Genomic DNA, 16,894 nt, shown 5'->3' on the forward strand with positions numbered 1-16,894 from the left:
TGCAGGACTCTACAGTTGATCTTGTTAAACCTCATTTGGTTTCTTCCTGCCCAGCTCTCGCTGAATGGCAACAAAGCCTTCTGGCATGTCGGCTACTCCTCCCAGCTTTGTGTCTTTATTGTACTTGCTGAGTGCAGACACTATTCCCTCTTCATGGTCGTCGATGAAGATGTTGAACAAGACCTGACCCAGCACCGACCCCTGGGGAACACTGCTAGTCACAGGCCTCCAGCCGGACTCTGTGCCACTGATCACCACCCTCTGAGCTCGGCCACTCAGACAGTTCTCAACCCACCTTGCCGTCCACTCATCTATCCCACACTTTCTCAGCTTTGCTAGTAGGATGTCATGGGAGACAGTATCAAAAGCCTTGCTAAAGTCAAGGTGGATGACATGCTCTGCTCTCCCCCCATCTACTCAGCTGGTGATGCCATCATAGAAGGCTATGAGGTTGGTCGAGCATGACTTCCCTTTGGTGAATCCATGCTGACTACTCCTCATAACCTTCTTCTCTTCCAATTACTTGGAGATGGCATCCAGAACAAGCTGCTCCAATACCTTTCCAGGGACAGAGGTGAGACTGACTGGCCTGTAGTTTCCCGGATCCTCCTTCTTGCCCTTTTTGAAGACCGGAGTGACATTGGCTATCCTCCAATCTTCAGGCACCTCTCCTGTTCTGCAGGATCTTCAAAGATGATCTATCAAAGATGATAGAGAGCGGTTCGGCAATCACCTCTGCCAACTCCCTTAGCACACGTGAATGCATCCCATCAGGGCCCATAGATTTGTGTGCGTTGAGCCCACTCAGATGCTCCCGAACCACTCCCTTGTCAACAAGGGGGGAGAGCTCCACTTCCAGACTCTCTCTCCTCCCTCCAGCGTCCAGGAGTCCTGGGGGAGAGGCCTTGAAGCAAAGACTGAAGCAAAGAAAGTGTTTGGTATCTATGCCTTCTCAGCGTCTCCCGTGACCAGGACACCCCCCTCATTCAGCAAGGGACCCACATTATCCTAGTCTTCCTTTTAGCGTTTACATACTTTAAAAAAACCTTCTTATTACCTTTTCTCTCTTTCGCAAGCCTCATCTCTAGGTGGGCTTTAGCCTTCCTCATCGCGTCCCTGCAGGCCCTGACAACACATCTATACTCCTCCCAAGAGGACAGGTCCTTTTTCCACATTTCATAGAACTTCTTCTTCCTCCTTTTGATTTTGCTGATGAGCTCCTTGCTCATCCACACAGGTTTCCTACCCCCTTCCCCGATTTCCTACTCTTAGGGATGCACCGATCCTGAGCTTGGAAGAAGTCCTGTTTAAATGTAGCCCAGCTCGCACAAGCACCCTTGCCTTCTAGGAACCTAGCCCATGAGATACTCCCAAGCAGGTCCTGGAAGAGGTCAAAGTTGGCTCTCTGAAAGTCCAGGGTTGCAATCCTGCTTTTAGCCTTACTTCTTCCACTAAGTTCCATCTTGAACTCCACCATCTCATGGTCGCTGCATCCCAAGCTGCCGCCAACCTTCACATCCCTAACAAGCTCATCCCTGTTGGTAAGGACAAGGTACAGAAGCACCCCCTGCCTTGTCAGCTCCTCCACCACCTGCGTCAGAAAATTGTCTTCAACGTATTTCTTCCAACCTAGAAATTCTGTGATTCTGTGATTCTGTGTATTGTAGGAACCATTTGGACTGCACGTGCCTGGCTGAGTTGCTTACCGAGCAGATGTCTGGAACATTGAAGTCCCCCGTGAGAACCAGTGCCCGTGATCATGAGGCTATACCAGCTGCTTGTAGAAGGCCTCATCTACCTCCTCCTCCTGATCTGGTGACCTGTAGTACACCCCCACAACAGTATCCCCCATACCAGCCCACCCCTTAATTCTCACCCACAAGCTCTCCACTTGTCCTTCACCCTCCCCCAGGTGGATCTGGGTACACTGGGCTCCCTCACATAAAGGGCAACCCCACCCCCCTCACTTCCCCAGCCTGTCTTTCCTAAAGATGCCATGGAGGGCGTCTGAGTGCCCTCCATGACAGTGTTCCAGTCATGTGAGCTGTCCCACCACGTCTCTGTGATTGCAACGAGATCATGGCCCTGCGACCAAACACAGATCTCGAGCTCATTCTGTTTATTTTCCATGCTTTGCGCATTGGTATATAGGCACATTAGGGAAGCAGCAGGCACAGTTACCCCTAGAGGGATGCAAGAAGAAGATACTGGACAGGGGATCGGGATCATTACCTTCTCTGAGGAGCCCTTGGACGATCCTATAGGACAACTCAGAGTTTTTTCCCTACTGTCTTCAACAGTGACAGCAATGACAACTTCCCCCAGCCCTTCTCTGTCACTTCTAACTTCCCTCCTTTCCCCTGTCAAACCTAGTTTAAAGCCCTGGTAATCAGTCCAGAGAGCTTTCTCCCCAACACCCTTGTGCCTCACTTGCTGAGTTGATGTCGGTCAGCAGCCCATATACCCGGCTTCTCAAAGGGCTGCCCAAGATCAAAATGCCCAAAGCCTTGGTCCAGACACCACCCACTCAGCCATTCACCTGTCCCGTTCTCCTCCTTCTTTCTGGGTCCCGGTCACCCAGAGGGAGGACAGAGGAGAACACTACCTGCATCCCCAATCCCTTCAACAACCTTCCCAGGGATGCAAAGTCCTTTTTAATATTCCTCATTTTTCTAGTTGCAGCTTCCTGGGATCCAACCTGAATGACACCAAGAGGATAGTAGTCCTCCGGTTTAATAAGTTGTGGCAGAGCCTTCCTAACGTCTCTGACACGTGCCCCAGGAAGACAGCACACCTCTCTGGATAGGTTATCTGGGTGACAAATGGGAGCCTCAGTGCCCCTCAGCAAGGAGTCCCCAATCACCAGGACTCTCCGCTCTTTTTATGTAGCGTTGGTTGTGATGCAGTGCTCCGCCCAGCCCCAATCCCTATGCTCAGTACTTCCCCCAGTCTTGACACGCTTTGCAGGGTTGCTTCCCGGGTTTGGACTACTGTCCAGACCCTCAACCTCATCCTTTTCCCGCTTTAGAAGGGAGTCGCCTACAAAATTTGTTTATAATAATTGCTCAATAATTGCTCAGTGATCATTTTATCCCCTAGTCTTAGCTTGGTATCCACCAAAAGTGGTACTGTTATCCCAGCCCCTTCTACCCCCACCACTGTTTAGGGTTTCATTAGCTAATTTACTCCCTGATACTTTACAAGCCAGCAATGACCTAGCTGCCCCAATGTATTGGGTTTGGTGGCAAGGTTCGGGGAGGTGGGCTGCTGTGGCAGCCCCTGCAAGAAAAACCCAGAAGCCTCCCCGTGGCAGATAAGGGACAATTTCATCCGGCCCCAAAGAGGCCCTCCGCTGCCCAGAGCCAAGCCATGAGCAACACAGTCCGTGCCTTTGTGAGAGCACATCCAAGAAAACGAAAACAAACAAACAAACAAAAACCTGCTGCTCAACAGCAGCTGGGAGAGCGGGGAGCAAGAAACCTCCCCGCAGACACCAAAGTCAGAGCAGAAGCAGAGGGGAAGAGGCACTCCAGGTGCTGGAGCCGAAGCCCCCCTGCGGCCTATGGAGAGGCCCCTGGTGGAGGAACAGGCTAGCAGAACGGAGACCAGGACGGGAACAGGCACATTGATTGCCTCATGAAGATAGGTTCGGCCAGACTCAGCAAACCACTCAGAGAAGCTTGTACTGAAAGTCGCTGGAAATAGGCGCACCGGAGCTGGAGAGAAGCTCGAGCTGAGAGAAGCGGACCTGTGCACACAACTGCCGCTGATGGGGAATCATACGTCCTTAGGAACAAAGACTGTCCTGGTAACCTTACAGCTTATTCTCCTTATTAACAATCGGACTGTTTATGAGCCTGAAATATGGGACCAAACTGAGGTCAAGGTGTGGGACTCTGCAAATAAAAACGACAAGGTTGCAGTGGTATTGCTCGGCACCTGGCGAGCAATCTCTGAGGCCTTAAAGAGCCACATGGAGCCACAATCACAAATGTGTGGCTTGCCAGACAGTGAGGGAGCTGCGGGCTCCTTTACTGATCCGACTGCTATGCCATCGGCCCCTCTGCTGCTACAGCCATCGAAGGCTTTTGCTGTTTCGCCCCCTGATGACCTGAACGTGCCTTTTGATCCAGGCCTATTGGCCTTGAAAAGGAGATGGATATGCTTTTCTTCAATCTGGGAAGAACGGGATACATAAGGCCTGAAGGCCGAGTTGCTTGACAACTTAAAGCAAGACATATTGTTCAAAAGGAATGGAAAGTGGAGACTGTTAAGTAATCAAGAAAAGGAATGGAAAATGGAGACTGTTAAGTCATAGAACTTAAAGGATTGTTTGTTACCTTTCCTGATTGTACGTATGTATAGGCATACTCGGGTTTAGTATGTAAAGCAATGTTCTGTATATTTAGAATGTTTGATGCCTTTCATACCTTTTATAGCTTTTATACCTTTTAGAAATATTTCTTTTATAAATATTACAAAATTCAGATTGAGTTGAGACCTCATTTATAACAGGAGGGTCCCCAGTGACTGTTCACTACATCCCCCCATCTTGTGGAGCTTTTTCTGTGTATCTGGCCACCACCTGTATTCTGTATTACTTGGTGGGTAATGCAAAAGAATGGAGAGGTCCAGTGTGTACCTCAAGGGGATTTAATACTGGGTGAGAATAGCCCATGAGTTGAATTGTATCGTGTCAATTATTATATAATACTGTATGTCATCATTACCATGATTACTATATATATCCTAGATGAAAATGGTGATTAATTAGAATGTATGGGAAAGAGTGTAACCTGAGCAGGACATAAATGGTATGGAATAAGGGGTGGATAGATGTCCTGGTTTCAATTAGGACAGAGCTGATTTTCTTCCTAGTAGCTGGTCGAATTCTATTTTTTGGCTTAGGACGAGAAGAGTGCTGATAACACCCCAATGGTTTAATTGTTGCAGAGCAGTGCTTACACTAAGCCAAGGACGTTTCAGCTTCTTGTTCTGTCCTGCCCGCAGGCAGGCTGGGGGTGCAGCAAGAGCTAGGAGGGGACAGACCCAGAACAGCTGACCCAAACTGGCCAAAGGGGTATTCCATACCATCTGACATCATTCTAAACAATATATAGGGGTGGCTAGCGAGGGTTTGGGGGGCCAGACTGCTCAGGGTTAGGCTGGGCATCGGACAGCGGGTGGTGAGCAATTGCATTGTGCATCACTTGTTTCATACACATTATTATTAGTGGTACTATTATCATCATTATTTTTATTATTATTATTGTTATTATTATTTTCCTGTCTTTATCTCAGCTCACGGACTTCACCTTCCCATTTCTCTCTCCCATCCCAAAGAGGGAGGGGGGAGGGGGAGCAAACAGCTGTGTGGTTAAACCACGACAGAGTCCAACTCCTGCCACCACACAGGTCTACCCAAAATTTTAGACCATGTGACTAAGTGCACAGTCCAAACGCTTCTTGAACTCCAGCAGGCCTGGTGCAGTGACTTCTTCTCTGGGGAGCCTGTTCCAGTGTGCGACCACCCTCTCAGTGAAGAACCTCTTCCTGATGTCCAGCCTAAAATTAAAAAAAAAAAAAAAAAGAAAAAAAAAAAAAGGAAAAATAGATAACATGAAAAAAGTAAAGAAATTCACAGAAGATATTACATGCTGTGTACAATTTTACATTCTACTATGCAGAATTTCCATGAATTAATCATAATGAAAAAACCTTGGGGATGCTGGGCTTTTCATTCACACACATGCTAGTTCAATAGCTTATCATATCTTTCCAACAGATCAAGCCCCCATTGGGTCTTTGCTGTCTGGACAGCTGTCAGTCAGGTGGGGATATGTCAGTCTTTCTCAACCCAGAAACAGGCTGATCCTCAGCCTTGCTTAATATGCATATTCTTGGGTGTTTTTTGTTTTTTTTTTTTTCCTCATTCAATTCTTCATACTTTTCATGTTGGTATTTTTCTCTTTGGTCTTCGAGTTTCTTATTTTTAACCTAACTTCTGTCTTTGATTTTACATTTCCTGTCTTGCCTGGCTTTAGCTTTATTATAGTCTCTCACAGCTCAAGAACTGTTTTTTCAATAAAGCTAAAACAGTATTACCCAGCTGTGCTGTGGTGATCTGGGCCCTTGGTCACAGTAGCTAAAAAGTAGACTGGGGATTACAGTTGCATGACAGTCGACTTACTGGTTGCTTGAATTCTTTTTAGGAGCACCTCAGAGAATGCAAGCCTTCCAGAAAATTAAAAAAAAAAAAAAAAAAAAAAAAAAAGATAAAAAACCAGGACTCCTTGGTTATTTTGTTGTATTGTACATGCACGATAATATATATGAAGTAATGCATAAAAATTTCTGGATCTTAACATGAACCTGTCAACTATGAAAACTTAATTAATGATTTAGAAAGACAGACAAACATGTTGATGTGCGATTCCATTGCAGTTTTACTCTGATCTATTGATGTGTGCATTTGTGGGACGGGGGGAGGGGGGGCGGGTTGTGGTGGTGTCATTGTTACACTTTTGAGGGAACAACATTTTTGACAGTTAGGATTTTAAATTTCAGAAAAGAAAAATCAGTGCTGGAATCTGAAAGGTAGAGTTTAAAACAAAAAACTCAACTCCCTCTTTATGCTTGTAACTCCCTTGGGTTTTAAAAATTATTTGTGCACAGAATCTGACTGTAGCTGGAAAAATGAAACTGAGTTTCCATGAATACTTTTGTTTAAATGCTTACAAAATTAATTCCAGACATATTCACTCCTCCTTGTGGTATTTGTGAGCATTTTTTGTGTATCAGGAATTTGTAGACAGCAAATATTAGAATAGTTTTTGCTGCAGACAGTGGAAATGCTTATAAGCATGCACAAGCAGCCAATGCAAACTATGAAGTAATTGTCCCATGTCCTCTATATGTTACCATAAAAGCCAGTCGAAGAAACTCTCTCAGACCCAATTTTGGAGTTTTAGAAAGCAGGCTTTCTTTTTATTGCAGCGCTGGATGCACGGGTGATAGTTCCTCCTAGCGTGCATATCTGGCTCAAAAACTCTTCAGCTTATATGCACTGCAGGCATATACATATGCAAAAGTTTTCCCATAAGACATATACGTATTTAATACTTTACCCTGAAATCATTTACGTAGTGTCTGCCCCTTTGGGCATGTGCTGTTAAATGGGTCTGTGGTCTTTAGGGGTCTTTGAGACCCTCTAGTGGTTGTTTTCTTGGTGTCCTCTAGTTGAACTCTTACCTTAATGCATGCATAGTGTGGGACACCCCAGATGGTTCATCTCTTTTTCCCAGTTATCTGGTCCTAAACTGGTCCTAGCGGGTTTTAATCACAGTACTCAGCAAGGCCCAAGGCTTCTGATCTATTTGTGCATACTATTAACAAAGCTTAAGGTTTTCTTATCCTTTTCGTCCATACCAAAGTTTCAAAGTTGCTCAGGCAAGCATAGTTTAAGCAGTACGGAGATACAGTGGAGCCTTTGTTAAAGGCATTATATATCAGATGGGCTTGATAAAATATATATAGAGAGAAAATACAGATCATATATGTAAATATATGATACAAAATGCAAATATTTCATGATTTAAATAATGTGAAAGTCATCTAATAAACATTTCCCTCCTTTGTATATTTCCAAAAAAAAGCAAGTAATGCTACTGTCTTCCAAGTTCAGGAAGTGCCATCCTTGAGACATGTTTGTTAGGGGATCTTCTTGTTTCCCCTAGCAGAATTGGGTCTCCCCAGGCATCCAGAATTCACTCAAGGAGTCGACTCCTGATTAAGATCAATTTGTCGTCCAGACATGACCCATAGGGAAGTCTGCTGTCTCCCTGGGGCACAGGTAAGAGATGTCGCTCAGAAAGTCACTTGCCTGGTACACCCCTCTGATTATTACCCTTTATTGAATGTTTTACAAGTTGTCAGGGATGAGGTGGCAAAGAGAAGCCCAAGAGCAATCAAAAGGGGCTTTGGGGCAACTGGTTGAAGGATGCACAGGTAGTGTTTTCCTCCATCCTTCCAGTAGCGGGGATCAATACTGAAAGGAACAGGCAGACCCAGCTGATCAATACGTGGCTCCGAGGCTGATGCCACCAACACAGTTTCAAGTTTCTTGATCATGGGAAGGTCTACATGATGTCGAGACTACTGACTCCTGATGGGGAGCACCTTTTTTTGAGGGGGGAAAAGGATTTTTGCCCAGGAGTTAGCAGGGCTGATTGACGGGGCTTTAAACTGGATTTGACTGCACACCAATTTTTGAGGAACTGCATGCTGGGGAGGTCCTTGAGTCTTCCCCTCAAGAGGCTGAGTTGAATGAAAGACATCTCAAGTGTTTCTATAAATACACATGCAGCATGAGAGATAAGCATTTCAGTTCCCTGATATGCTTGTATACTAATGTACATAGTATGGGAAACAAACAGCAAGAATTGGAGATCTGTGTGCAGTCGCAAGGCTATGCACAGTTCCAGCAATGGCAATGGAGCATTGAAATATTGCTCCATCTGAGTTAGGAAGGAGATATATGTTCTTCAAGGTGGTGGACCTGTTGGGACAGCTTCTCCATAGCTGAGATGCAGGCCTATAGTAGGGCAGAGAGATTTTCTTCATATTGCTGAAGCTGCCTGGACAGAGCATCCACTGTTGGTCCCATCCCATCATTCCAATTCTGCAATGGCATGTGATGATGGTGTACCCCGTACAAACTTCTCTAAGTGGATGGTGTGCACTGGACTTCATCGGGATCTTTAGGTGTCTGGTGATTGTCCAAATCACTTTAAACCACCTCCAGCACAGCTAATTCTCTCAGGTGCTGGAGACCTTTCTCCATGGTGGTCCACTTAGCTATTGATATACAATATCTTCATGGAAGGGATACCTTTCTTTCACGCCTGACAGGAGTCGCCTCCAGAGGCTGAGAACCTGTGCCTCTCTCCTAGTTTCTCTGTCAATGACCCTTTCCCTAGAGAGGGACCTCAACTGCTTGGCTTCCTTGCCTTCTTACTCCTGGCTGTTGGCCCCAGTGTCCCTCCTATGACCTGCTGTGCCATACCTCCAACAGATATTGGAGTGGTTGAAGTCCACTATGAGGACCAGGGCTTGTGAATGTGGGGCTGCTGCTATCTGTATATAGCGGGACTCATCTGCTTGGTCTTCTTGATCAGGTGGCCTGTAGCAGACCCCCCTGTGGTGGTTTTACCCTGCTAAGCAGCCTAATTCCACCACAACCACTCTCTCACTTCCCTTCCTCAAAGGGAAAGCGGGAGAAAATATGATGAAAAGGTCTTAAGGGTTGAGATAAGGACAGGGAGATCACTCAACAATTATCGTCACAGGCAAAATAGACTCAGCGTAGGGAGATTAATGTAATTTGTTGCCTATGACCATGTCCTGGTTTCAGCTAGGACAGAGTTAATTTTCCTCCTAGTAGCTGGTAGGGTGCTATGTTTTGGATTAGGATGAGAATAGTGTTGATAACACCCTGCTGTTTTAATTGTTGCAGAGCAGTGCTTACACTAAGCCAAGGACTTTTCAGCTTCTCACGCTGTCCTGCCTGCAGGCAGGCTAGGGGTGCAGCAGGAGCTGGGAGGGGACAGACCCGGGACAGCTGACCCAAACTGGCCAAAGGGGGTATTCCATACCATCTTACGTCATGCTAAACAATATATAGGGGTGGCTAGCCGGTATGGGGGAGACCAACTGCTTGGGGATAGGCTGGGCATCGGTCAGCGGATGGTGAGCAATTGCACTGTGCATCACTTGTTTCGTACATATTATTAGTAGTAGTACTATTATCATTATTATTATTATTTTCCTTTCTTTTCTGTCCTAATAAACTGTCTGTGTCTCAACCCACAGGCTTAATTTTCCCATTTCTCTCCCCCATCCCAGAGAGGGAGGGGGGAGGGTGAGCGAACGGCTGTGTGGTGCTTAGCTGCCGGCCACAGCAGACCAGCAGACTGGAACAGTGAGAAGCTAAAAGCAAATTTAAAACACCTCCCCCCTCCCCCCCCCTTCTATGTCCTCCCCCTGAATGGCATAGGGGAACAGGGCTTGTGGTCAGTCCATCATGCTTCATCTCCACCACCCCTTCATGGTCACTCAGTTCCCCTGCTCCAACATGGGACCCCTCCCATGGGATACAGTCCTTTCCAAACTGATCCTATGTGGGCTTCCCACACAGCATCTCCTGAAGAACTACTCCAATATGAGTCTGTACAATGGGGTCCATCTGTGAGGAGCAAACTGCTCCAGCTGGGGTCCTCCTCAGGCAGCAGCTCCAGCCAGGTCACCTGCTCCTGCATGGGCTCCTCTCCACAGGCTACAGGGGAACTTCTGCTCCGGTGCCTGGAGCACTTCCTCCCCCTCTTTTTTCACTGACCTTGGTGTCTGCAGGATTGTTTCTCCTTCCTCTCTCTCTCCCAGCTGCTGTTGTGCAGTAGTTTTTCCCTTTCTTAAATATGTTCTCACAGAGGCGCAAACAACATCGTTTATTGGCTTGGCTCTGGCCAATGGCAGGTCCCTTTTGGATGAAGCCAGCTGGAACTGGTCCCTATCTAACATGGGGCAGCTTCTGGACTCTTCCCACAGAGGCCACCCCTGCAGCCCCCCCGCTACCAAAACCTTGCATTGTAAAACCAATACTTCCCCACTATAATGTCACCTGTCCCTGCCCTCTCTTTAATCCTGACCCATAAGCTATCTGCCAGCTCCTCATACATCCCCAGACAGAGCTCTATTCACTCCAGGTGTTCATTGACATAGCGGGCAACATCCTTTCCTCATCTCCTCTACCTGTCCTTCCTAAAGATCCTATAGCCTTCCATTCAAACACTCCAGTCATGGGGGCTATCCTACCTCATCTCCGGAATTCCAATGAGGTCATAGCCCTTCAGGTGCACATACATCTCTGACCTCTTGTTTATTGCCCATGCTATGTGTATTAGCATACAGACATTTAAGTTGGGCCCCTGATGAAGCTGACTTACTGGCTGGAGTTCCTTTGTGCTGCTCTTCAGGTGCTTTCCTGCTGACGCACGGCCCTTCTCCAGGCTCTGGACATCTATCACTGACACTGACATCAAACTGGAAGGAGCAGCATGGATTAAGGTTACCCTCCCCCAGCAACTTTAGTAGTTTAAAGCTGTCTCCACCAGCTTGGCAAGCCTATGACCAAAAATGCTCTTCCCCTTCTCTGACAGGTGGACCCCATAAACCCCCATCAGACCAGGTTTCTCAAAGCAAGTCCCGTGGTCTAAGTAGTTGAACCCTGGTCTGTGGCACCAGTCCTATAAGCATTTGTTAATTTGCCAGATTTGACCATCCCTTTCCTTTGACCGGGAGGACTGATGGAAAAAACTACCTGTGCTCCTGAGTCTTTTACTGCTGTTGCCAAGGCTCTATAATCCCAGTTGATACTCCTCAGACTGCTCCTGGCTGCATCCCTGATGCCCATGTCAAATGGAGCGGTGGATAATAGTCTTCAGGTTGTATGAGGCTTGGCAGTTGTCGCGTTAAGGGGTGTAGCCAATTAATTGTTACGGGTCCAGTTGGATTCAGGGTACTGAACTATCACGGTCACAGATTCACCAACAACACAACACACCCTTACTATAGTTGCGTTCAATGAGAACTATCATGGCTAGAAACAATGCAATTAAGTGTAATTTATTACAGCAACAGGTACACAGGTTCTTTGTGTTGCCAGTGATAATTTACTGCCTGCAAAAGCAAGCTAGCATGCATGAAATACACAGGTACACAGCCTGGCTATTAACGCGTTAAAAGGCACAAAGACTCTATAGAGATTTCTAAGTTTCTGTGGAGACACACAGTATAATCGTCTCATCCAAAGGTGTCCCAATGCGGGGGGGGGGAAGAGAGACTCAGCCCGTTGACTGATCCCAGGAGTCAGGAGGTCCTCGAGATGGTATATTCCCTTGGGATGGTATCTCCCCTGATGGTGGTATCTTCCCTAACGATGGTATCTTCCCTAACATCCCCTCTCTCTTAGGCCAATGTATATTTTCTATCTTTTAGGTGGAGCTTGAGTGACTCTAGTCAAGCATATCTTAGTTATGATTGGTGAAGTTTTCTCGCTTTTGTTTAAAGGTATAGGCTCCAAGAAATTCAGAGCACGTGCTCAGTGAGGGGTGCTTGCACCTTGGAGGCGGGTAGCTTTTGGGATGGAGGTGTGTTTTGCTATTATAATGATATTATAATGAGCAAAAGTACACTAGAGTATAGCATTTGTCAAAAACATGACAGGTCGTTGGCTCAGGGTAGCAAATGTGCAATTTATCGGTCTCGGTGTGCACAAGAATAGTTGAGTCCCCACCTGGTCACAGAGCCTAGCCGCGGTGTCTCCACTCTGCTTTACGCTCCGTAATGTTCCTTAGAGTCAGCACACCAGGTTCTCCCAGTGCGGTATGTGTTGGGTCTGTCTGAGCTGGAGTCACCTTTTCCCTGCAGCAGCCCGCACAGTGCTGTACTCTGCACAGAATCTACTGTGTGTTTTTTTGTTTGTTTGTTTGTTGTTGTTTTTTGTTTTGGTTTGTTTTTTTGGTTGGTTGTTGGTTCTTTTTAACCTCAACTTAGGGATTTGTGAAAGTGAACTAGTGCTGTCTTCTGGGAAAAAAAAAATATATATATATATATTTTTATTTTAGCATCTTCTTTGCTTTCATGTCTCTTCTATGCTAGCTGGTAAAAGCTGGAGAATCACCATCCTTTTGTTATGATATGAAACTACCAATGACATTCTCTGCTATGATCCAAAACTGTTGATCATAAAATCACAGAATCAGAGAATCATAGAATGGCCTGGGTTGGTGTGTTGGGTCTGTCTGAACTGGAGTCACCTTTTCCCTGCAGCAGCCCACACAGTGCTGTGCTCTGCACTCATAGCTGGAACAGCACTGATATCACTCCAGTGTTGTGTCTATTGCTGCATAGTGCTGGCACAGCATCAGGACTCCTTCCAAGCCCCCAAGAGCCAGCAGGCTGGGGGTGGGCAGGTGATGGGGAAGGGACATTGCCAGGGCAGCTGACCTAAACCAACCAAAGGGATATTCCATAACACCTGATGTCACACTCTGTTGCAGGAAGCACGGCCGAAAGCACGACAGACACCAGTAGAGTCAGATCATGCTCCATTTTATTGCCCGAATAGCCTAACTTTTATAGAGAACTTAACAGGGGTGGACAGTGTTTCACACCAGATTATTGGTCAAAAGCACTCAAACAGCTACAAGAAAACAACCCCACCTGCAAGAAAACAACCCCCTTGTGATTAGCAGTCACATAGACCTTGTCCTTGAGGCCAGCTACTGGTAACAATATTTTCCTGAATTCCTCAATTGGGCAATGTGGGAACACTGTCATGGGAACTTCTCATAGTTGCCCTGGTAGCTTGGTTTGCTCAGCTACAGCAAGCCATGGGATTTTTGCTGTTTCAAGAAATCCCTCAACAATTCCCCCTTCTTCTTTTGAGCAAACCAAGCCTGACACAGCAGTTTTACAAGTAACTCTTTAGCTATACTTACAACACACAACGATGATTACCACCACCATAAACCAAATCCTTAATCCCCTTGTGATTAAACCCAGCAACCATCTACACTTTGTTTCAAACAAGTCAGTGAACCATTGATTGAAAGGATTGATACCATATTGAATCTTTCTCATGTGCTCTTTCAGGAAAGTAATGGATTTGTGAATTGACTCATTATGATCAGAAAGGTTTAAACAGTACATTCCCTTAAAGTCCTCACACCCATTCCTTTGAGCCAAAAGCAAGATGTCAATAGCAGCTTGATCCTGTAAAAGCAGATGTCGCAGACTATTTTGATCTGGTAACATCTCCTCAAGTATCTCTGTTGTGGCATAGGCTTGCATCTCGGCCCTGCATACCAATTTTTCTAAGTTGTTACGTGCGGCCGCAGATGCCACTCCAGGCACTGAAATTGCTAATGCCGCTCTAGCTGCAACCCCACACTATTCAACATTATCATTGCAATCCAATGCAAGCAATGTCCATTTATGTCTGGTGATCTCACGCAACTGTAACAAGCTAGGAGCAAATACAATGAGTTTATCTATGTAACATGGACATCTGATAGCATTTGCAGGGATACCTTGCCAGGCCCCATTCCCACAAATCAGAAGCACATCAGGAGGTAAGGCCAAAGCTGTACAATTGTTCCAAACACTGTAGTTGTTACCCCTTGTCTCCATGCTATAAACCCCTAAACCCTGCTTAGCAGCGTCATTGCAATCACAGGTGTTATTTGTGTCTTTGTACCAGTATGGCCTTTTCCAGGTTCCTGTAGCAGGAATCATCTGATATCCACGGCTACGTTCACTTTTGTAGCCACCTTTCAGGTTCATACACATTTGACTACAGATACCAAGGTTTTGACATTCATCAATGTCTCCACAGTTTCTCTTGTCTATAAACTCAAACACAGCTGGACAGTCACATTCATTTATGATGCATTCCTCCAGGGGCTCATCACCCCAGTCCTTGCAGTCTCTCTGCTGGTTACACACTTTATTGATATCTATGCATTCTCCACTTCTGCACTTGAATTTGCCAGGTCCAGAGCACTGAATAACATTGTTACAGTTTGCTTCATCAGTGCCATCCAGACAGTCTCTCACACCACTGCACTGCCTACTCCCATGGACACAGTTCCCATCTTCACATCTGAACTGGTCTGGCCTGCAGGTCCGAGAAGGGCAGTTAATTTCATCACTTCCATCCTTGCAATCAGGATCTCCATCACATCGCCACTTCTTGTGGATACATTCACCTGAGCCGCACTGCACCTCACTCGTAGAACACTTCACTGGAGGTGCAGGCTGGCGGCCACACTGCTCCAAAGATTCATCCGAGTGGTCGGAGCAGTCAGCATCATCAACACACACCGAGCTGATAGGGATGCAGGTAGAACTCTTGCACTGAAACTCATGAACACCACAGGTAGGAGGTGCACACTCCAGCTCATCGCTACCATCACTGCAGTCATCTTGAACATTGCAGACAAAGCTTTTGGAAATACATTGCCCACTACTGCATGTGAATTCTGCTGCACTACAAGTCACAATGCCACAATTCTCTTCATCTTCTCCACTGTCGCAGTCCTTTTCACCATCACATTTCCAGGACACTGGGATACACTGGGTTGACTGAGGACCACAGCTGATTTCATTTACCCGGCATGTTCTCGTATGACACAGCTCAGCACTCTCATCAGACCCATTTTCACAGTCCGGATCCCCATCACACTGCCATCTATTTGGCACACACTGACCACTGTTGCACACAAAGTCAGATTCAGCACACGTCTTCTTCACACAAGCACTCTCATCACTGCCATCTAAGCAGTCTTCACATTTTGCTCTAGCACCGTCGGCAGCAGTGCACAGGCCGGCGAGGGCGAGCAGCAGGCAGAGTGCCCCGCAGCGCGGCAGCACCCACCGCCGTCCTGCACCTGTGTCACTTATACTGCTCCTATTACCCATGCCGTTAGTGTCAGTGGCATCCTCCTGGTACCGTTTCTGTCTTTGTCGCCCCTTACTCTCCCCCTTTTCTTTTTTACCACTGACCATTCACCACAAATGGGTGAGACACATGATTACTAGTTAGGAAAGAGAGTGTAACGTCTGCTATACGGCTGCAGGCCGTGCCAGCTGCAACCCTAGAAGCTGTTTGTGAACAAGCCTGACTGACGGTGGTCATTTGGCGGTGTAATCTGCGTCTCTGCTCTCCTGCCCTGCAATAGAGCTAAATCGTCATTAATAGTCTGTAGAATGTGGCAACCCCACGGAATGTTATCCAGAAACATAGTTATAACACCGATCTGGGGACGAATAGTCTTTTTTTGCATTGCAAGATAACTTCTTATAAAAAGAATGCCAGAGAGAAGCAGCACAGCCGCTGCTGCCGCTGTCTCCATGGTTACGTCAGACAGGCTGCAGGGTCCTGATCTCCACCCCTCTGCTCTGTGCCGACTCGCCACACGGTGAGGGTCGGCCGCCATTGTCCACTGACGCCTCTGGTCTCCCGTAGCAACTCGATCACGGATGGCCCATATCGCACCGCGATTACTTCAATTTCATGCGATTACTTCAAATTTCCCGCGTCCCCCCGCGATTCCGCGTCTCTCCGCGATTCCGCGTCTCACCGCGATTCCCTTTTCCGTGTCTCTCCGCGATTCCGCGTCTCACCGCGATTCCGCGTCTCTCCGCGATTCCCTTTTCCGCGTCTCTCCGCGATTCCGCGTCTCACCGCGATTCCTTTTTCCGTGTCTCTCCGCGATTCCTTTTCTCACCCCGAGGCCATTGCCCAGGTTGGTTAGTAGGGTGTTTCAATGCTTCTCTCTGTGCGGTGGTCGGCTTGCCGTGTGCCTCGGATCTCTGTCCTGGCGCCGCTCCGATGTCCCGGTGCCGCTCTGATGTCCCGGCCTCAGCCTGTTCGGGTCTCAGCCTGTTCGGGCGCCATATGTTGCAGGAAGCACGGCCGAAAGCACGACAGACACCAGTAGAGTCAGATCATGCTCCATTTTATTGCCCGAATAGCCTAACTTTTATAGAGAACTTAACAGGGGTGGACAGTGTTTCACACCAGATTATTGGTCAAAAGCACTCAGACAAACAGCTACAAGAAAACAACCCCCTTGTGATTAGCAGTCACATAGACCTTGTCCTTGAGGCCAGCTACTGGTAACAATATTTTCCTGAATTCCTCATTTGGGCGATGTGGGAACACTGTCATGGGAACTTCTCATAGTTGCCCTGGTAGCTTGGTTTGCTCAGCTACAGCAAGCCATGGGATTTTTGCTGTTTCAAGAAATCCCTCAACAACACTCAGCAATAAAAG

General features: G+C 47.0%; 1 pseudogene across 1 annotated transcript; it reads right to left on the reverse strand.

Annotated features, from left to right (window-relative positions):
- Positions 1-13,370: 13,370 nt before the first annotated feature.
- LOC311426301 (very low-density lipoprotein receptor pseudogene) lies at positions 13,371-16,291 on the reverse strand (annotated as a pseudogene). The gene has a single exon. The product of its transcript is annotated as a very low-density lipoprotein receptor pseudogene (transcript).
- Between the last annotated feature and the right edge of the window lie 603 nt (positions 16,292-16,894).

The sequence above is a fragment of the Aythya ferina genome (assembly GCF_964211825.1).
Source record: "Aythya ferina genome assembly, chromosome: W".
Lineage (NCBI taxonomy): Eukaryota > Metazoa > Chordata > Aves > Anseriformes > Anatidae > Aythya > Aythya ferina.